This window comes from Marmota monax, unplaced genomic scaffold, assembly GCF_021218885.2.
Source record: "Marmota monax isolate L192 unplaced genomic scaffold, Marmota_monax_Labrador192_F-V1.1 WCK01_AAM20220418_F8-fsc00063, whole genome shotgun sequence".
In the NCBI taxonomy this organism is placed as follows: Eukaryota; Metazoa; Chordata; class Mammalia; order Rodentia; family Sciuridae; genus Marmota; species Marmota monax.
The window spans coordinates 10,331,590-10,353,890 of NW_026693726.1; the positions used below are offsets into that span (position 1 = coordinate 10,331,590).

At 37.4% G+C, this 22,301-nt stretch overlaps 1 pseudogene; it reads left to right on the top strand.

Annotated features, from left to right (window-relative positions):
* Positions 1-21,899, top strand: part of LOC124103878 (mitogen-activated protein kinase 8-like) — a 90,617-nt pseudogene extending 68,718 nt beyond the window's left edge.
* The last annotated feature ends 402 nt before the right edge of the window (positions 21,900-22,301 follow it).

The window sequence follows — 22,301 nt, forward strand, 5'->3', positions numbered from 1 at the left end:
GACTGGCATTCTTATAAAAAGGCAAGATATGGGCACAGAGATACGCCCACATGAACATCATGAGAAGATGAAGGCAAACAAGGGTGTGGTGTTTCTACAAGCCAAAGAATGGCAAGGCTTACTTACCAGCACATCATCAAAAGCTCAGGGAGAGGTACAGGACATATTTGTCTCCACCACCTTTAGTAGAAATCAACCCTGCAACACTTGACCTCAGTCATCCAGCCTCCAGCCTCCAGAACTGTGAGATGATGACTATTGGTTGTTAAGCCACCCAGTGTGTGGGACTTTTGTTCTGGCAGTCCTAGAAACTCATATGAAATCGTGGGGAGAGAATAAAGAAGAGGTGGTGGTGTAATTCCTCAGAAGGCAAATGGGAAGGGATCCAAGTTGTTAAGGTAGTTGGTAGCAAGTGTGAGATCTGGGGTGATCTACATGTTTGTTATTGAAAAGATAAGGAATACCACTGATGACTTCTATTTTTTTCTGTAATCTGGGAAGAGATCCATCTGCTGAAAGTGAAAGAATAATAGAGGGAGTTTTGAGAACCCACAGGAGTTGGCCACAGGATTTCAGTGGACACTAGTCTGCTCTGTCACATGACTCTGTTCATCCATTCTCAGCTGTGGGGTAAAGACACAGAGAAATGGAGAGCTGGGGGCTCACAGGACAGGACAATCAAATCATAGAGCATTGAGACCTGCTGTTGAGATAAGATTCTATGGAATCCGAGCCAAAACAATAAAGGGTTGGGGGTAAGGACAGGACCGATGGTTTGGAGAAAGTAAAGGAGTCTTGGTGAAGAGTGCGTACAGTGGGAGAAACTAAATAAACCAGGAGAGGAGAGAAATGAGTGTGAAAAGGTTCAGGTAGGACTGTTGGGCTGCTTGGACTCGGACAGAGAAGGGGAACAAGGTAATCAATAAAAATATGTAGTATGTCATAGCCAACATTAGAATAGTGCACTGGAAAAATTAAAGTAGAGGTGTGTGTGTGTGTGTGTGTGTGTGTGTATTTGTTTTTACTATTTTAAGAAGGGTGGTCAAGTCATGCTCCCTGATAAGGTGATATTTGAAGAGCACTCAGAGCCAACAAGAAAGGATGAGATGTGTCTATCTGGAAGAACACTTCAGAAAAGGAGAACAACAATGAAAAAACCCTAAATCTGCAGAATTGTCAACATGATCTCACACTTACTAGCTTGATATACATGAATGTACTTCAAAGTGTTTCCCAATATTTCCATGAATTTCCTCAAGGAGGATGGCCTCATAGGAATCCTCACAAGGGGAGGCTCCCAGGTGTCCTCACAATAGAAGTCCTCACGGGCAACTACAGCAGTAGCCTCACAGCTGTCCTCACAGGTAGCCTCAGAGAATAGACTTGACAGGGATTTCCTGATGTGCACCTGCTGGTTGCTGCTGCACCAGCCTTCTCATCTTGCTGCCACACTGCTCCCTGTGCTGCTAAAGACCCTGGTGGGCTGCAATCTGTTGGGTACAGCTGGCCCCACTGTGGAAGTAGCGGCTGTCCTGTTGGCCTTGGGTTGTGGGTGCTTCTCATCTTGGATACACAGTGTTTTGCTCTTTTCATACTCCTGTGCAGCTATAGGGCCTAATGACTGCTGTGTCAGGTCATGGCTTCCCCATCAGCCCCATTTTCCTGCATGACTGATACTGCTACATTGAATTCTGGTCAAGAGCAAAAGCTGTCTTCTTCTGGAGGTTGTGTCCATCACCGAATATGAGCTGACCTTCCAAAGAAAGAAAAGGCAGAAAGACTTCCTCAGTCTAAATGTGAGTCTTGTTTTATTTCCAGCTCCAGGGACAACCCCTTGATATATCGATTGCCACCACTTTTTCGTTTTAGAGAGATCACTACCACGTCCCTCAGGGCATGGTCTTGCCATGACTCCAAGAAAAGAAGGTTAGGGTAGTTTGACCTTGGAACATTTCTCAAAGCCTAAGTTATTTGGTCACATTCACAGTCACCATTGCTTTTGTGGTTACAGGGGAATTAAAATGTGTTTAGCCAGTTTTAAAGGGCAAAAAATCAATTGCACAATAATCAAAATTTTGTAGTGCATTCCACACCATAAAAAGTCTCATGCTATGTTGAAGGGGATGTAGATTAGAGAGAACAGTGACATGTTATGTAAAATCAATGTTTATAAATTGGTCAGTTTATCAAAAGTCATCACAGAACCTCCGTATTTAAATGGATCTTATAATGAGAAATTTTGTAAACTTAGATAAAGAGATCAGATATCTGTGTTTGCTAGGTGACTGTATCCATTTCATATTTTAGGTGCTAATAAACACATCTTTCTGTTTATTTATACATGTGTGCATATTCATATGGGTCTATTTGACTAAGTTTAGTGTAATATTTGCTGATAAATTGTAGTTACAACAAATGCTCTGAAATAGAGGAAGGAGATGAATTATTGTGATTTTTTAATCTCAAGAGGTAAAACACAGGGACCTATTTAATTCACTTTCTAAATGATGGAAAGTTTGAAATACTTTGTTTTCAAGGGGTTAAATATTTTAAAAATGTTCCAACTACCATAATATTTATACCTAAGCTGATAGTTTTGTCAACAACCAGAAAAATAGACTAGCTATGTCATGATCAGTATCTGAACCATGTAAGACTTATAATGTCCAAGCACTACACAACTCAAGCTGAAATTTCCTCACATACAGGAAATGAGTGAGTCCAGTCCTGATGTGCACTGTGATGTGCACCAGTGTATACAGGGAGAGGTGTTCTCATCCAGTTGAGTGTATTGATATTTCTGGTCTAGGTCATTCTCTGTTCCAGGGCCCACAGTGTTCATCTGCACAAGACAGATTTTTAAAAAATACCTTCTGTTCATCTTGTGATCCATATTAATCTCTCCCTGATCTTGTGCTTACTCATTTCAGGATTTGGGGACCACAAAGCCCATGAAGCCCTTTCTTTTCATAACTTGCCATCCAAAGACATTTTTGATGCTCAAACAATTCCCTGCTGTTTACAACTTCAGAGGTTGTCCTCCAAATAGTTTTTCTCTCTCAACTTCAATAGCACCACTTTCACTTTTCATCTGACTTGGTAGCTAATAAATCAAGAGGCAGGATAGACAGAGGGGAGAAAAAAAATACCTTTATTGTAGGTCCTTTTATTTTTCTGTTTTTCAAGGGTTATTTACTAAAGGACGATCTTCAATATGTTCTTACTTTTATAATTTTCATTTTTTTTCAACTGAAATTTGTGGACTTCCTCCTCTTCTCTTTTGAAAACTATTCTACAATACATAAAAATTATTATTTTAAAGTATTGTCATTGTGGACAGTTTTCTTGTTATTAAAGTTACTCTGGTCACCTTGATTTATAGTTACAAACTCTTGAGAGAATTATTTGTTTGTTTGTTATAAAAGAGGTAGGTATAGCTTTTCAAAAATGTAGAAGAAACCTTGAGAAGTTTTTTTTTTTTTTTTTTTTCATGGATTCGAATGTACAGTAAGTTATTTCCCCAAGTCATAGGACTGACAGATCTGTAAGGATACATGTATTGTCTTCCAGAGAAAACCTACACTCTAACTGGCTTAGTGACAAGGAACTTCATCCTATAAAAGGGCAAGCTGAGTAGCAGGGTGGAATCCAGGGAAACACAAGGGGATCCTGTTCTACTTGTGTGCATTCTTTGATCTGCCCTCCTGTTTGTGTTGTCTACCTTCTTGGGCTCTGAGCAAGATGGTGGCAGCAATTCCAGATGTGTCAAAATCCAGGGTACAAAGAAAGGGCTGTCACTTCTCATGTTTCCTTTTTAGGACCCAGGAACATGTTTCTCAAAGTCCATAAATAGATTTTCTTTCACTATGAATTGACTAGGATTCAATTATATGCCCATTTCTGATCCAGCCATCAACTGTGGGAATTTGAAGTACTATCACTGACAGAGATTTCTCTTTTTGGACAGCCTTGACTGCCTTTCTCTTTCACCAGTCAGGCTAATCCCTTGGGGTAATCACAAAGATACACCAAAATTCAGCAGTTGCTTATTTCATAATCTAACGTGAAGTTTATTTAAGAATTCAATTGCATTTTTCTCTCTCTTTTTGGTACTGGGGATTGAAACCAGAGGTACTTTACCACTAAGTCCATTTTATTTATTATTTTGAGACAGGGTTTTGCTAAGTTGTTGAAGGTTTCCCTAAGTGGCTGAGGCTGACATTGAATCCTTTAGCCTGAGATTCCCAAGTCACTGGGATTATAGGTGTGCCCTACTGTGCCTGGCTTTCAACTGCAAACTTGCATGGCTTGTGTTAGTACCAAGCAAAGTTGGGCTAGGAGAGGAGATGAAATTCTTTTGGAATATTATCAATTCTTAGACTTACTCTATCAGGTACATTTAATACTACATGCCTGTTGTCCAGAGAGTAAAGTGATTTAGGAATGACCGCAATTCTCTGTTGTGTGCTCATAAAAATAGTCTTCTAGATCAAGGATACTCTACTAGAATTTAATTTACAGTAAGGTGATTATTCATGGGAAGGTGTCTCTGTATAAGATCAATAAAAATCGAACAGATCCTCTCTCATGAAACTATTTCCTCTCCAGTCTTTCTCATCTCTAGTCACCTATTTGCTTGAGTCACAAGTATTGGCATCATTCTTGATTTTTCCCTATTGTGGTAATTCATCAGGGAGACCACAATACTACTTGCAACTGAAGCAGAGCCCCCTCAGTCTGTCCAACTGAATGCCATCTTCCTAGTGTTGGCTCTACAATAGGTTATCGGATTTGCTGCCTAATTGTCTCCTCTTTCCCCGTGACTCCATCTATTTAACCTTCTAATTCATTTCTAACTCAGTGTTCATTGGAATAAAAAATTACACTGAACATCACTTCTTTAAATCCTTTAGAAATTTCCTATTGCATTAAAAGTACATATGTGTATATGTGTGTGTGTGTGTGTGTGTGTGTGTGTGTGTATACACACATATTTTCTTGGCCATGGCTCATAACACGGTACATGAGTTTGCCCCTGCTTCTCTGTGTAGTCTCATTTGATATTAACCTGCCTTAACCACAGCCTCAATGGGCTACTTTCTGCTACTTGAATACACTTAAATTGTTCCCATCATGAGATAATTGGGATGTCTCATGGATGACAAGCTCTTAATCTGGTCTCAGCTCAGTCATTACCTTCTCAGGGTGGCTTTCCATGCTCACCCTATCTACACAGGTTTCCTCTCTTAGTAGGGGAAAGTGGTTTGTTCTTTGTCCTCAGAGGTTTCTTTTCTAAGTTTGTATGCATGAGATTCTTTGTCTTCTGCCGCAGTCCAGCTGCAGCAAAATAACCGGGGGGAGGGGGGGTGATGCACAACTTGTGTACATTGATACAGCAGGAGTGGGAGCCGTTTATTGCAGGACAGCAGCAGTATTTATACATTCCACACAGCTTATCTAATTAGCATAAACTAGATACATCAGTCAACCAATAAGGAATCTCCACACTTAATGGCTCGCTTTTGTTACTTCTCAAACCACTCCCTCTGGCATTTTGCCAGGCACCATCCAGACTTGTTTACGAACTCTAACATTCCCCTGGCAAAATGCCAGGTGTTATTTTGACTTGTTTACAGACTCTAACAGTCTTCCTATTTATTATCTGCCCCCTTTCTAGGTGTGATGCTCCTATTCCCAAGAATGCAGCCTGGCTGCAGTAGGCAGCCTATAGAAAGGAGGGCAGGGGACAAATTTTATTTATAATGATAGTTCCTTGAGTATGGATAATTCTGTGGCATTACTAACACCTAACAAGGTGTTCATCACATGATATGTACTCACCACATCTGTCTTTTTGAATTATTGGAATATCTTGTTAGAAGAATAAAAGTTGACATTTAACTATTAGATTAGGAAATGAAAAAATGGATTTCTCAGTATTTGGAAAACTTCAACTGCATCATTAATAAATATTCAACAAGTTTTGTGATATTTTCAGGTAAGTTTGGTACCATTCTTTCAAAATGGCACCTCTCTGTTTCCTGAAAGAAACAAGAGAACACCTGAAGAGTCTGAAAACCAGAGGAAAATTTTAAAAAAGAGTGTGAAGAATCAGAGAATCTTCTCATTCAAATATAACTTGATATGTAGAATGACCCCGTAGACTCATGGAAGATGGAAACAGCTATCGATGAAACTTGTGTTGACGTATAAGAAAAAAAAAAACAGGTCTTGTTTATGTTAGAGACCAGTTTTGAACTACTTCATGATGAGTTGAAGTTATTTTAGTTGTACTGTTTAGAAGGCCACCACTATATAGTATAGTCTTGAGTCTTATAAAGAAGTTATTGTTTACTTTCTTGAAATGGCATCCTAGTAGTAATATTTGATATTTGGTCATTAATTGATTAGCAAAGTAGGGAGAGATGAAGTGACAGGAGGGCTAGACCAAATTGAGGACACCTAGCACATGGCTGCATGACCATGACCTTTTTCTCCTCTGGAAGATTCCACAGAAAATTAGGGACAATGGGTTAGATGCCATCTAAATTTAACCAATGGTAACTTTGAATAATTTTATGCAAAGAATGTTAGTCAGATTTCCATTACTTTAACGAAATAACTGAGATAAAACTTGTAAGGAGGAAAGATTTATTTTGGCTCACAGTTTTGGAAGTTTTCATTCATGATCAATTGGCCTGTTGCTTTGGAGCCCAAGGAGAAGCAACATGTCATGGTGGGCATACCTAATAGAGGCTAGGAGGTGAGGAAAGGAAGTGAAAGAGGAAGAGGAGTGACTGGGATCTTCTTGTTGGCTTCAAGGGCATGCCTCCAATGAGCTAACTTCACTTCCCACCTTTAATGGTTCCACCATCTCCCAATTGTGCCATGGTCTGGGGACAAAGCCTTAAACACACAAATCTTTGGGCAAACATTCAAGATCCAAACTATAACACTAAGATACCAATGTGTTAATATAAAAAAAATCATGTAACTATTCTTTGATTTTAGACATAGTTTTCAGGAAGCTACCTTAATCTATCAGTTCTACCTCTATAAAATTCTTCGGCTAGGTATTTGCTTTTAATCTTATCTTCCATCTGATCCATTTTTTTTAAGTTCTCAAAAATATTTTTAAAAATTTTAATTGACAGGTAATAATTGTACATATTTGTGGGGTATGGCATGATACTTCAATACGTGTGTACAATATGCAATGTATTTTGAATTTTAAAGACAAAAATGGTAAATGTGAAGTTAATAAATGTCAATTACCTTGATCTCATCTGATCCATTTTTAAAACTAGTACCAGATATCTTTTTTTTTTTTTGAAATAAAATGCTTTTCTTTTCATTCCCCTGCCTAAAAGCCTGCAATAGCTGCCCTTTCATCAATGCAGGATGCCTATGACCAGACTCATTCCTCTTCTACCTTGAACCCTTGGCTCTTCTGTACCAAACTAGGTGCAGTTCTTCAAACACTGCAAGCCTCTTCATATCTCTATGCATTTGCCCTAGTTGTTTCCTCTGCCTGGAATTTTATCTCTCTCTGTTCCTTGTTTGTATAGTGGGCACTTTCAAGATTCTAACTTCTCTTTTTTCTTTTTTGAATCTCTTTAATGAGCCATTCCTGTCCAAACTCTCCCCCATCCCACATTCAGTAGGTTCCCCTCCACATTATCCCAGTAGAATTGATTGTTCCTTTTTAACATTTTTTTTTTCCCACGGCTTCCAAATCCAGCTTCTCTACTGGAGACACACCAACACACATTGTCTGTGTATTCTTCTTAATGATCTTGACTGGAGAGCATGTGTTACCTTCATCTTTGCTTTTCTGCTCTTTAACACAATGCCCAATATATAGTAACAGCCCCATAAATATAAATGGCTGAATAAAACATGAGTGCAATTTGAAGGAATGAAAAAGCATCAACTGCCCAAAAAGTACTTCTTGATTTTAAATTATGAAGTTTTGGCTTAATGCCTTCAGAGATAGGGACAGAAGAGAAAAGATGCTTGTGAGAGTGGAAAATTTTTGTGGGGAGGAGTCTTTCATTCCATTGTCCATATTGTTTTCAGTTGCTCCTGATACCATTGTCTCTCCTGGCTCTTCTAAATAAAAAAATTCAGATATTTGATATGATATCAGTGCTCCCATATGTCTTTTGAAAATACTAATTTCTGTTGGACAGAAAACCAGAAAAGCTTGATAAGCATGCACATGCGGCAGTGAGAATTAATTTGATAGAATAGTGGCTCAGAATACAGTAATTATTTTAGGCTGCCTTTTCAAATTCAAGGAACCCAGACACTTATATGATCTCACAATATTGTAGCAAATGGACCAAAGCACAGACTCTAATGTGTGAAAGATGGATTTTATACACAAGCTTACATTTTGATTAATTTATTCATTATTCAACCTACATTCATTGAGCACCTTCTTCTGTTGAGCTCTATATGAGATTGTTTGGATTTAAAAATGTAGTTGGAGGATGGCTCTTCCATTAGTTTGGACAAGGTTCTCGATGTTGGAAAACTCTTGCATTCATTGTTATCCTGGCAGTGACCACCCTGTGTGAACTGTCCAGAAATCCCAGCTTATGCTATTTGCCCTTCCTCCTTCATTGTCTTTACAACAGCCTTCTGCTAGTTCTTCCAATGCACCATGTTTGCTACCACCTTTGTGCCTTCAAACAGGGCCTTTCTCTGCTTGAAACACTCTTGTCGGAGAATTCAACTCATCTCTCAGAACTTGGTTTAAGTGTCAGTTCCACAGGGAAGCTTTCTTTGATCCCATGCCCAGGTCAGTTCTCCAAGCTGTAGTAGTGCTCCACAAATCTATTGCAATCATAATTAATAATGCATGCAGTTATATCTAGTCTTCCTCCTGGAATATAAAGTATATGAGGGGATGATCTGTGTGCCTCCTTTTCTCCTTAGGTCTCCAGAGCCCAGCGTTGTGCTGGCATACAGTGATCTTTAATAACATTTGCTAAATGGATCAATGAATTAGCATTGGCAGAACTGCTAGGATGGACTCTTTCTTTCTTGCCATCTCAGCTAGTGCCCCAGACTTCCTTTTTCCATACGTTAATGGTTGGTGGAATAAAGATACTCAGAGACACTCTTACAGAACAATTCCTTTTCCTAAAGGGAATTGTTACATCTTTGAGTTCCCATAATATATGAGACCCTGTGCTGCTGGTGACACTCTCATCCCCTTCTCAGTCCTTTCAGGTGGAAGGAACAGAGAGCAGAGGGAACTTGATCACCATTTCCCAGCCAACACAATCTTGGAGGTATAGGGAAGACCAACGCTGAGTATAATGATAGCAATCTCTTTCCCTGCATGAAAGATAGAATCAGGATGCTCATTTAAGGTGAAAGCAGGACTTTCAAAATCACCAATCTAGCAAAGGCAGAGAGAGTCAGAAACAGAAATCAAAACATGTAACAATTCATTTTAGAAAAACGTCCTGCAAACTGATCTCACAGTTGGAACTTAAAAGGCCTAGATACAATGATGATTTGTAGGTTCCCTGAAATTGACTTGAGAGCTAAAGAGATCTTAAGCAATATTATCCAAGGAGGAAGAGGAATAGGGAATCCATCACATTGCCATGTTCTCCCCTGTTCTGAAATTATAAAATTGGATCTCAGTCTAGAGCTGAGGGATGGTGTTCTTATTATGCATGTGTTTATCCCATATGTATTATGCGGGTAAATTGGAGAATGCATTCCTCCCAATTGCTTCCAGAGAGACTCATCTCTTGATTCTTTCAGCATCCCTTCCTCCTGGCCAGAGATTGCCTGTGAGTGACATCTTTTCCTGTATGCCATCTTCTTTCTTTTTCCATATCAAGTTGCTGTTAATATGATGCTGTCCTAGAAATTCCTGAAATTTTCTTTGTAGAAGGAAGCTCCACCAAGCCCGTTAGCAGGCAGAACATCTTTTTACTCTGCACAGAGGTACCCACTCAATATGATATGATTTCTGCTGAAGTCTTGTCTGCTTATATGACTTTTGGAAATCATGTTCTGGGAAATATCCAGTGACATTGTTTCTGAATCTTATCAAAATCAGAATTTTCGCCTTCTTATAATCCATTCTCTTACATTCTCCTGGGGTCCATTTTCTTTAGGTAGGATTTTATCATGCCTTTGCAAACTAAGTTCTTTTTCTCTCTATCAACAGCATCAGTTTGGCCTGAGAAAACTGCAAATTCTTGGGCCTCATCCCAGACCTACTGAATCATAAACTCTGGGATAGGGGCCCTGCAATCTGTGTTTAGGGAATTATATATGAATGTTTGGCTCAAGTTTACCTTGGTATTGACTGAGAATAGAAAATGGGCTTTTTCATCAAGTTAGCAGTTTCAAAAAGATAATGAGGCAATGGTTTAGCTTTCCCAGAGAAAAACTGCATAAGCTAGTTTAAAGCAGAGTTATTTACACATGACTAATAAATGGACTAGCAATACATGGTTTCATTAAATGACTCAGTATGTGTAAAATATTTAGGATAGTACCTGGCATTTAATAAATGCTGTATAAATGTTAGCTAGTATTAAAATCATTATTGTTTGGTTCCATAGGATATTCATTAATTGAATGAAATTCCCCATCTTCTTTTAGAGAGTGTTTAAAGGACTTTACAAAGATACAAACAACAGTAATTTAAGAGATACTAAAAAATTAATAAAAAGAAATGAAGTTTCAATGCATGCCATAGAAATTCCCATAACCAACTCTTCTCATTTTAATTATTTCATCTACTTTGTATTACTGTGTATACCTAAGGGACTTGCTAACTGTTCACCCAGTCTTTTCCTTTTTATTTTTGGCCTAGGAAACCTTTCCTGCAGCCCTCTACTGTTCCTTTCCAGGGCTGCAGGGTGCAGGTTGGCACCTGTTGTAGTTTTGCAAGATGTCAGAGCCCAGGACCATCTGATCTCTAGATGCATGAAGCTGACCATCCTATGCTCTACTAATGGAATTTTACCAATAAAACATAGACTTCTATTGTAGTAAGTCAAAGGGAATTTGAGTTCCCTTAAATAAAATACAATGTAATTGAATTCTTCACATTTAATCCTCTATAGCATAAATTTTAATGGGAAGTTTATTATGCAGTGGTCTGCTTTTAAGTTTTATCCACACCCAATTCTAGGGTAAGGGTCAAGGAAAATTATAAGAAAACATAGGTGTATATAAAATGCCATTCTTTTCCAAGAATCATGAATATCCCAATAGTATTCTTATAAAAGATTTGAAAATAGCTACTTCTTTTTTTTTAACAAAAAAATTATAGAAATATATTTTTAAAATACAAAGAACAGTCAGGGAATGTTTATTTCAGGCCATGGGACCACGGTTTCCTCAGGTGGAGGGAGGCTGAGAAATGGGAGAGTCAGGGTAACAGGTGAGATGTAGTCAATGATTAGTTTTTCCATTGGGTGAAGGGCTTAGTATATGCTTATCATAGTATTTTAAAAGTTAATTAGCTTTACAGTAGAATGAGCTACTTCCTTTTTGTCAGAATAAAAAAGCCATGGTACAGTTGGTGTGATGGTTAAATGAGCTATGTATCTTCAGATAAAGGTGCATTCAAATTCTACCACTTACCAGCTGTATAGCATTAGGGAAGCCCCTGGTTCATCTCCATGGATTAGTTTGTTCATTGGTGTAGAGTTGTGACGATTCAGTGAGATGAAATGCGTTGGAAAATGCCTAGCTCCTAGTCAATGCTAACTACTTTTGTTATTTTATATAGAGCTGAAATGAAGAGGAGAGAGATAGATGAGAAACTTGGTTCAGAGACCCTGGCTGGGTTGGAGAGGCTGTACCTCATGCCAGAATCAGCACAAGATGGAGTTTATGAGCCAAGCACGAAGGGAATGCATTTGTAGGAGAACTGAGAAAATGAGGAAGGAAAACTTTGTCTTTCCATATGCAGACACTTGCATACATTTCCTTCCTGAGTTCTTGAATCCCAATGAGAGAACTCGGCGTGTGTTTGGGAAGAAACCTCATGAATTCATATTTTTCCCAATGGAGAAGCTCACAGAAACTTTGAAGTGTTTATTAAAGAGTTGATAATGAGGAGAAAACTTTTTGAAAATCATATTAAAAAGTACCCCCCAAACTGCTTCAACAGTTTAACCTTGGAATCACAAGACTCTGCTGGAATAGAAAGAACACATTTCTCTCTCTCCCTTCCACTGTCCCTGGTGTATCGCATGCATGCTGATAGCTCTGATGGCCTCTTTCTAGGAGTTGGTGGAGGAATGATACTCTTTTTTGTGACCAATCGTATAATTACGAAGGTTGAAATTTGTAATCCTGATATCAAATATTTCATAATGACATCAATTTAAACTTAATATTGCCCTTATCTTTTGACAAAAATAAGGTTTAATATGTTTTTCTCCTAGAGGGGGTGAAATAAGGAAAGACTTTATTATACAAGATAATTAAAATTCTTCCTGAGGTTAAAAGTGATTTAAAAAGAATCACAACATGAGATAATTAGGCCTTATTAGACACTTTATCTGCTTCACTGAAGTCACTTTTTCCAGGATGATAAAATGTGCCTTTGTCTTTTTTTAGAAAGCTGGATACCAAATTTGGAGAAAAAAATGATCTTTCCTCCTCCTCTTAGACTCAGCGCATGACTGTGTGAATGGATTTGTGGAAATAATTTAATGACAGGGTTACAGTTTCCAAAAGCCAGACCTTTAGAGAATGTGATGGTTTTCAAGTAACTTACTCATTTTTTTTCTGGTGGAATTGCATTTTACCCTCTATTTTTAGTTGGTTAACAGAAAATGATATGAATTTGTGTTTTCTGATTTTTTTTTTTTCTCCCTGACAGGCAGAATAATAACAGATTAGTTTTGGGATATTTAACAAAATCCTTTTGTTACTTGACAGACACATTTATGTGTTCTTTTGCCATAACAGGTGAGGCAAAGAATGTCAGTGTTTTGTGTTTTTAATGTCTAATTAACATATAATATAGGCTATTATAGTAACTATGCAGGAGAGGATGATATCTTTTAGAAGAAAAATGCTTTAGGCATTTAAAGCACATGATGTTTTTGTGAGAGGAAGCAGGTACCCTCGGAGCATGGGAGTTCTGCCAGAGTTCTAAACCGGATCCCTACCTGAGGCTTGATATTGCTTTTCTATTCTGCTTTTAGGCCCAAGGATGGTGACACAGAGACCACCACTTCTGCTAATGCTCTTTGGATTTCCAACGGGTTTTTGACAATGTTCAATACAACTAATAATGAATGAATCAAGCAGTATTTGTTTTTGCCCATAAATTTGTTTCCAACTTATTTCCATCTATTCACCAGGGGATGACAAGCAATCGTCTTTAAGGAAACATTTCAGTTTTACAGACAATGACTTTGCAATGGAGGTTCCATCCGATCATTCCTTCCTTCTGGGGGATTCTTTCCTTTGGAGAAAGGCTTATATTTAGATCAGTGCATCCAGGGCAAGGTAAAATATACAGATCTCTTTGAAAGCTAGGAACACAGAACTGTTAGGTAAATGTCTATTTTAAGGTGAAATATTTAGGAGAGAAGTAGTGTGCTTTGGCAGAAAAAAATAGCTCCTGTCATATGTTTGCGGGGTCTATTGTCAATGATACAAAGGAAATTGTTGCCTTAAAGAGAAACTTAAACAGTAAAATAAGAATGGAATGAAGCTAAAATTACAAGCATAAAGGAGGCAATACCAAAGGCATCCATTAAAAAAGGTTTTAAATGTTTTCATGGGAATACACAGCTGCTTCTCAAAGTATGTGTGCTACCTGGAGTTTTACTCTGTCAAGCTGGTAGTTTCTATCAGAAAGAGTACAACACCTATGGGGTCCTAGAGATGGGTAAGCTTTAGTTTAAAAAAGTGCACAAAACATGAACCTAAAGCTTAATAAATTATCATAAAGCAGAGAACCATGTTGAACAGTTGATTTTTGTGTATTGATTTTGAATCAGGTATATTTGTTATATCTTCATCAATCCTAATGATTAGAGGAAGTTTTCTTACACATAGCCACATCATCTGAATAATGACAGTTTGATTCTTTCTTCTAATACTTTTACATTTTATTTGGGTTTTGATTTACTGCACTGTCTGTGATTTCCAGTGCAATGCTGAGAGAAAAAATGATGGCATATTTCTCCATCCCCTATCTTAAAAAAAAAAAGACAAAGTTTATTTAAATGCCTCACCATTAAATGTTATGCTTGATTTTCCTAGTTTGCTAATATTTATCTCGATAGGATGCTGATTTTTATCAGATGTCTCTTCTGCTATTGTGCTGATCATCATAATGTTCAGTAAATATGCTGAATTACTTTGATTCTCTAATGGTAAAGCAACTTTGAATTTCTAGGGCAAATCAAAGTTGGTCATATTGCATCATTTCTATGCATAGCTGGATTCAATTTGCTAATATTTTATTTAGGATATTTGAATCTGCTTCTGTGAGATTGGACTGCTATTTTTCTTTCATGTGGAGTTTTGGACCAAGGTTATCTTGACCTCATAGAATTATCTGAGAAATATACCCTTTTTTTTCTCCTTATCTTTGGAAGATTTCTTGAAATATTTGGGTTATTTCTTTTTTAAATATTTGGAACAACTCACTAGGAAAGCCATCCAGGCCTGCAGTTTTCTTTATGAGTATGCTTTAAGTTCTATTTGGTTTTATGTCAGTTATCTAAGTTATCTTTTTCTAATAGTTCATCGATTTAATCTAGGTTTTCTATTTTTGGGCATGTCATTTGCTTTACCCTATTGTCTTTTTTAATGTCTGCAGTAACTGTAGCATTGCTTCTTCTCCTTGCCTGATATTAATTGATTGTGCTTTTCCTTTTTTCCCCTGGATCAATCTTTCAAAGCAATTATAAATTGAGCTTCTTTTGTTCTTCTCATTTGTATATATTTTTTCTGTTATGATAATTTATGGTCATGCCTCTATTACTTCCTTCTGTTATATTTAACTTATTTTTTCCCTCTAATTTATTGATCTGAAAGCTTAGCTCATTAAATTCCAGACTTTTTATAATATAGGCATTGAAGCACATTCATTTTCTCCTAAATCCTGTCTTTTCTCATTTGTTCAATTTTGGATATATACTCATTTTAATTAAAAAATATTTCCAACTTTTCAATTTCTTATTGGATTTATGGGTTTGTTAATACATGTATCATATTAAAAAATATTAAGGGATTTTTAGAGTTATCTTGTGTTTATCAATTTGTAACATAATTACATTGCAGTCAGAGGATATACTCCAAGATTCCAATACTTTTAAATTTGTTGAAAAGTCCTTTATGCTCTACTGTATTGGTATAGGTTGAAATGTTTGGGACTATAAGTGTTTGGGATTTGGGCTGTTTTTAGATTTTGGAATTTTTGCATATACACAATGAGCTATCTTGGGATAGGACCCGTGTCTAACCATGAAATTCTATGCTTCATATAAAACTTATATACACAACCTGGAGTCAACTTTATACAATATTTTTAATAATTTTGTGCATAAAACAATGATTTGTGATGTGGAATTTTCCATTTGCAGTGTCATGTTTGTGCTTACCAAATTTTCACATTTTTGGAGCCTTTCAGACTTCCTTATCAGGTACTGTGACCATGGTAAGAAATTGTCCACCAGAGAAAGTCTGCTCTCCAGAAACATTTCTACTCTCTGGATATCACCAACATTCTTGTTTTGAACATCTGCCCTAATGCTCCATAGCAGGAACAAAAGAAAGAGCTATGGTGGGACTGGGTATAACAGGAGAGATTTTTTTTTAAGATGCATTAAAAATCAGTATAAACAACCAACACAAAACTCATTAATCACTTGGTATTACGTAAGCCATCATAACACAAGGATGTTGGGTGGGGTAACTTCTGAAATGATGTGAGGCTAAAGTAGAGGTGATACTAAAAGCTGACCATTCTGGACTATGAACACCTGGGAGAAGATTCTGCAGTGATGTTGTTCCTCATCTTATAAAGCACATTTGAAATAGTAAACTGAAAAGGGGATGTGGTAAACAATGAAAATATTTTTATTTGAAAGTTTCTCCTTTATCCACATAGCAGAATTTCCCTATCAGAATTACTTGCTTAAAGGTATAAGGAATGCTGGAATTTTTTTTCTTTTAAGTTTGTACACTGTCAAACAAGTTCAATAATGATGAGAATGAGAAGAGATTGATTTTTCTTCGTGTTTTACAACTCAGCCCATTCTGACTCATTGGGAAATTTCTGGACAAGAACATATTTAACAAGAATCTATCTAACTTATCTGCTAGAAAGAGCATCTTCTAAGAAAAATTTAGGGGTAAGGAAGAAAAATGTTCCCAAAGAACTGTATAAAATATTGATATTATCAAGAAACACTGTTGTGTTTTCCTCCTCCTTTAGAGGAGGAAAGCCTTACTAACTTTCAGGGGAAAGTAGGTAGAAGGATCACGATGAATACTTATGATCACAGGCACCTGCATATTAGTTGAAGGAGTAATGATGTAACTGAAGGTTTTGCCACAAATTGATACACATGTGCTAATAGGCATTACCAGTCCCATAAATGTGATTAAAATGACATTAAATAGGAACAAAAGAAGTAAACCAATTGGATGGTCAGAGGGTATCATTGTCTCTTGAGACACTTTCTACAGAAGAAAGTTAGAAAACCTGATTTTGGAAACACAGCCAAGAACATCTGGTTGAGGAGAGATGAAAAGAAAGCAGATGCGATGTCCCTGTGGATGACTGGACAGTTAGAGGAGGGGAAGGATGCGCTTCTCATGTAGACTATGAAACAGGTGCAGGAATATTACTGCTGGTAATATGAAACTTGAGCCACCCAGACAGCTGCTAGAAGCTTATTCTGCTAAAAGCAGGGCTTTGATAAACCCTTCAATTGCCTTGATGAGACTTTGTTTTCCAAGAAGATACAAGATGTAATATGGAGGACTTTGGAGCTAATTCTTACCAGTAAGGAAGAACTTGCTGGTGATGCAGATGTCAAAGAAGACATCTCCGATTTCATAAGAAGAAGAAAAAGAGGTAATTTCTAGAATATTCAGAACTACATATTGGCATTAAGGAAATCATATTAAAACAAAATCAAGAAAAGTGTAGTTCATCAGCAGGTATTTATGAAGGAGAAGGTGGAACTGTAGTTGGACTGAGCCAGATTGGGGGAGGGATGTCTCAAGCTGGTCCTGTTTTAACATCATTTCAAATACATGGGCAGAAGGGCACCATTCACTTGACTTCCAGGGTCCATCTTCCTTCATATGGGTTTATATGTGGGTTTATAAACAGTAATGCTAGAAATTTTGAGTAGTGATTTGAACAAGCCCAGGAAAATATCAGGTCATGGATAAGCTTTACTTTGTAGTTACAGGATGAGGTGCTGGTTGCTGACCAAGGATGCCCTCAAAGGCCAGTGGTGGTTAGGTGACTAGAGATGTGCTCTCCTTAGAGAAGTTTTGGTATTCTGTGGACCACAGCTCAGTTGTCATTTAACTAACTCCTGGTTCTTTAAGTAACATCATAATAATAAGAACTGTAATTAACTTTTCTTATCGGTGACAAAATACCTAAGAAAATCAACTTAAAAGAGGATGGTTTTATTTTGGCTTATGGTTTCAGTCCATGGTTGGTTGGCTCAGTTGTTTCTGGGCCTGTGGCAAAGCAGCACATCATGGTAAGGGGCACATGCAGAGGAGTTGCTCACCTCTTGGCAGCCAGAAGCAGAGAGATTGAGAGGAAGGGGATGGGATCCCAATATCCCCTTCAAGGGCATGTCCCTAGTCCCTAGTGACCTAACTTTATCCCACTCAAACCTATCTCCTAAAGTTTTCACCACCTCCAAACAGCATCAGATGCTGGTGACTAAGGCTTTAGAGTAGGGGGTTTAGGGAACAAAAACCTTTGCTGAAATAGCCTTTATTCCTATACCAATTGCCTGAGGACTCTTTATTCTTTTCTCTCTCTCTCTCTCTCTCTCTCTCTCTCTCTCTCTCTCTCTCTCCAATTGCCTGAGGACTCTTTATTCTTTTCTCTCTCTCTCTCTCTCCCTCCCTCCCTCCCCCTCTCTCTCTTTCTTCCCTTTATTTATTTTGCAATTTTTGCAATACTGGGAATTGAACACAAGGGTGCTCCACCACTGAGCTACATCCTCAGTCTCCCACCCCACCACCACCTTTTCCTTTTTAAATTTTGAGACAGGGTTTCTGTAAGTAATAATAATAATAAAAGGTGACACAGAGACAAGGTGCAGAGGTAGGGAAGGTGGCAGAGTGGCTCTCAGTGCAAGTGGCCATGTTTATTTATGCCAATAGGTTACATTAAGTCATTAGTATCATAACTACATTATTGTGTAGTATCAGTAATGTTTCTTATTCTGCAGTTACATTTTACAGTTACAATATGAAATGTTAGGAGGTTTGTGCAGTCCTCAAGAAAGTCCATTGTTTGAAGTTACTGTTAGGCGGGCAGATCCAGGAGCACCAGAGCTTCACAAAACATTGTAGTTATCTAGCAAACAAGTTCTTTTATTCCAGGAGCTACATGCCTGAAGTCAAGGTGGAGGCTTGATGAGGCTCTAACACAGAGACTTCTCCAGGCATTGCCATACCAGCTAGACATTGCACATATATTAGCTATATTACTAGATTCTAGGAGAGATTGCAGGGCATTCTAAGGGTGGCAAACAGGGTGGCTGTTAACCCCCTGCCCCCACCAGGGAGTTTGCTCACACCAGGGGAATGCTGTCCTATACATTTCCATGGTCATATACATTTCACTAAATTCCTCATACTGTCTCAGCCTCCCAAATTGATGGGATTAAAGACATGTGTCACCAAGCCCTGCTTACTTTTTCTTTCATCTCAACTTCCCTCTCCATTGAGATCCATCTCAATGTTGACAAATTCTTCCTAGACTTGGGAGATAGTGTCTCTACAAGTCAGCTACAAATTTTCTCTGAGTCAAGGAAGCAAAATTAATGAAAGATAGGGAGAAAACATTTGGGAGAAGATGTACTTTTTTCCCCTTACAAATTATTTGCCTTAATATTAAAAATCTTGTTTCTTTCCACATATCTTGCTTCAATATTTTTTAGAATTGAGGTTTTTGTTTTGAGAGTTTTAGATTCACATGCAGTTGTAAGAAATAATACATTGATCCTGCCAACCTTTTATCTAGTTTTTCCTAATGGTAACATCTTGGAAACTATAGTATTATATCACTATAATATATAATATATATTATTAGGACATCCACATCAATAAAATCCATAAATATTAACTTCATTTCCCCCAATATTTACTGTATTAACACGTGTATTTGCATGTGTTTAGTGATATACAATTTTATCACATGCACAGATTCATGGTCACTATATATAAGAAGTCCGTCACTACAGAGTTCCCTCATGTTACCCTTTTATGATCACACCCACTTCCCTCAGGGTCTTCTGTCCAAACTCTGGCAACCATTCACCTGTTCTTCATTTCTATTTTTTTTTAAAAAATTTATTGTCTTTTAAAAAAATGTCATGCAAATGAAATCATTTAGCATGTAATATTTTGAGACTGGCTTTTTTCCCCCTTAGAAATTCAATATATTTTAAGAAATAACAAAAAACCAGATAGCCTCTATTTTAGGGATAGCTGATCACAGAAGGAAATAAACACACATTTTATTTGGCTTGTTTTCTTTATTGAAAATAAAATTTGAAGTGGAAAGGCTAGAATACACCATATGTTGCCAAATGTGTATGACCAGTTCCAACCTCTATTCTAAGCTCCAGACCCAGATTTACACTTCCTTCTGGAAAGTTCCACATGGATCACTTGAAGAAAACTCAAAATGCAATGTGTTCAAAATATAATGTGTCATATGTCATTCTTGTCCCAGGAAAAAAAAAAAATGCCTCGGTTCCACCTGGACTTCCTGCTTTAATGAAAGATGCCAAAGTCCATCAACACCTAAATTCATCAATCAGTTCACTTATTTTCATGTCAGAGTCAGCATCTCTTGCTCTTGCCACCTATTCCATGCTACCTCATTATATCATTGTTATTAATACCTTAATTTTCACCTCCTGTCAATACCTCCAGTGTGCTTCTCTCTGTTTCCATTGCCTTTAAGTAAGACCCTTTATTTTTTAAATCTAAGGTATTGCAGTGCATGCAAACTGCTCTGTTTCAATCTCTTAATTCAATATCTCATTAACCCCATTGTTGAGATGATCTTTCTGAAGCAATAATCTGGTCATATCATCCATCTGATACCTGATATGTATAGCAGATCTGTAAACAAAATAGACTATTCCATCATGTTATATTTTCCGTAGAAGCCAGCCCTGAAGTTTGTGATGCCGTGGTTCTTTTGAGTACTCACATTCCATAAGCCTACTTAAGAAACACATTTGAAGTATTAACCTACATTCTGCTTTGAAGCTGCAAACTGAAGGGATTTAAAAAAGAAGAAAAGAAAAGAAATAATCTCTGTTGGTGGGCTTCTCTTATTGCCATTTGATATGCTTCTGGCTTCTTGGTGAAGTTTTGGAAGGAGTCATTACGTAACAAGAAGTACGATGACAATCTTTATAGTGTAGAGTTTGGAGATTCTATATCCACAGTCCTAAAATTTGAGAGCTTAAAACCTATAGGTGCAGGAGTTCAATGAATGGTATTTGTCACTTGTTAAGTGGCAAATACTTATTTTTAACAGAAAGGTAGCAATTAAGAAGCTGAGCTGTCTATTTCAGAATCGAACTCATAATAAATGAGGCTACATAAAAACTTGATTGGGCTGGGTGCAGTGGTGCATGCTTTAATCTTAGTGGTTTTGGAGGCTGAGGCAGGAGGATTGCAAGTTCAAAGTCAGCCTCAGCAAAAGTGAGGCACTAAGCAAGTCAGTGAGACTCTGTTTCTAAATAAAATACAAAATAGTACTGGGGATGTGGCTTAGTGGCTGAGTGCCCCTGAGTTCAATCCTCAGTACTAATATAATATAATATAATATAATATAAACAACAACAAAAAACTTGATGGACTTTGAAAGTTCGCATACCACAGAAATATCCCAGGAGAAGATGTTTAGTCATGAAGTTCATGGATGCAATCTTTTTCCAAGTGTTTCCTCATGAAAGATCATGAAAGAATGTCCTACTTTCTCTTCAGATGCAGTGTGGAGTCTAGCACCTTCTCTTTGCTGGAATTATTCAGTGGCACTTAAAGCCCAGTAATATAGTAGTAACATAAGACTGCAATTTGAAAAAAAAATATTTTGAATTGACTGGGACTTCAACAACAAGTTTTATGATGATGCTTCATGTAGTGATGCACTGCTCTAGAGGGCCCAAGATCATCCTGAACATGGACTTCAAGGAAAGAATTGATATTTGGTTTGTTAGATACATGGTGGGATAAAGGATCCAAAGTTTTCTTCCAACATACAGATGATACTGACCAGTGAAATAAAGTTGTCAAACAGCTTGAGGCACCATGTCCTGAATTCATGAAGAAACTGTTGGTTACAGTAAGAAATATGTTGAAAACAGTCCTAAATATGCTGGAGGTAGCACTGAGAAACTTCCCAGATGTATGTTTTCCAGCTGACTCAGAAAACAACAAGCATAGAGCAAGTTTAGTAACAGATTTGCTATCCAAAATGCTGGTCACAGGTGCACATCTAGAAGAATCTCTATAGATGAAGTTCTCAGGATCCTTCTGAAGCAGAAGCCCCATCACCCCAAATACCTCACAATTGATTGAATGAAAGAGAACATACAGTAGAAGAATGGAATGAATTGATAAACAAGAGAATGATAGACTTGGAGGAGTAAGCATGAAGTTGTATAGGAGCAGCCCTCTCTTTCAGCACAGGTGCAGCAGAGATCAGTGGTTTTTAGTATCCATCATCATTGTCGTTGTCCAAGATGCATCTTCTGTGTCAACAGATCCAACTTTGGCTTTAGGACAGCAATCCTCTAGAAGCAGCAGCTGGACTTCTGGGCTGCTATAGATAACTACTTGGGCCTTTGGAGGTGGGATGGGAGGGATGGGGAGTTGATTAGTTATGGATAAAACTACTTGAAAAATAATTCTTGGTCTTAAAAAAGTAGAATTTGTTTTGTAGTAGTTTTTTTTTAAGTTTCAAGAAATGTAATTTAAAACCTTGTGTTTTAAAATAGTAACAAAACTGTATTGTAGTTTTGCTTTAATTAAGTTTATAAAGGAAGCCTAAT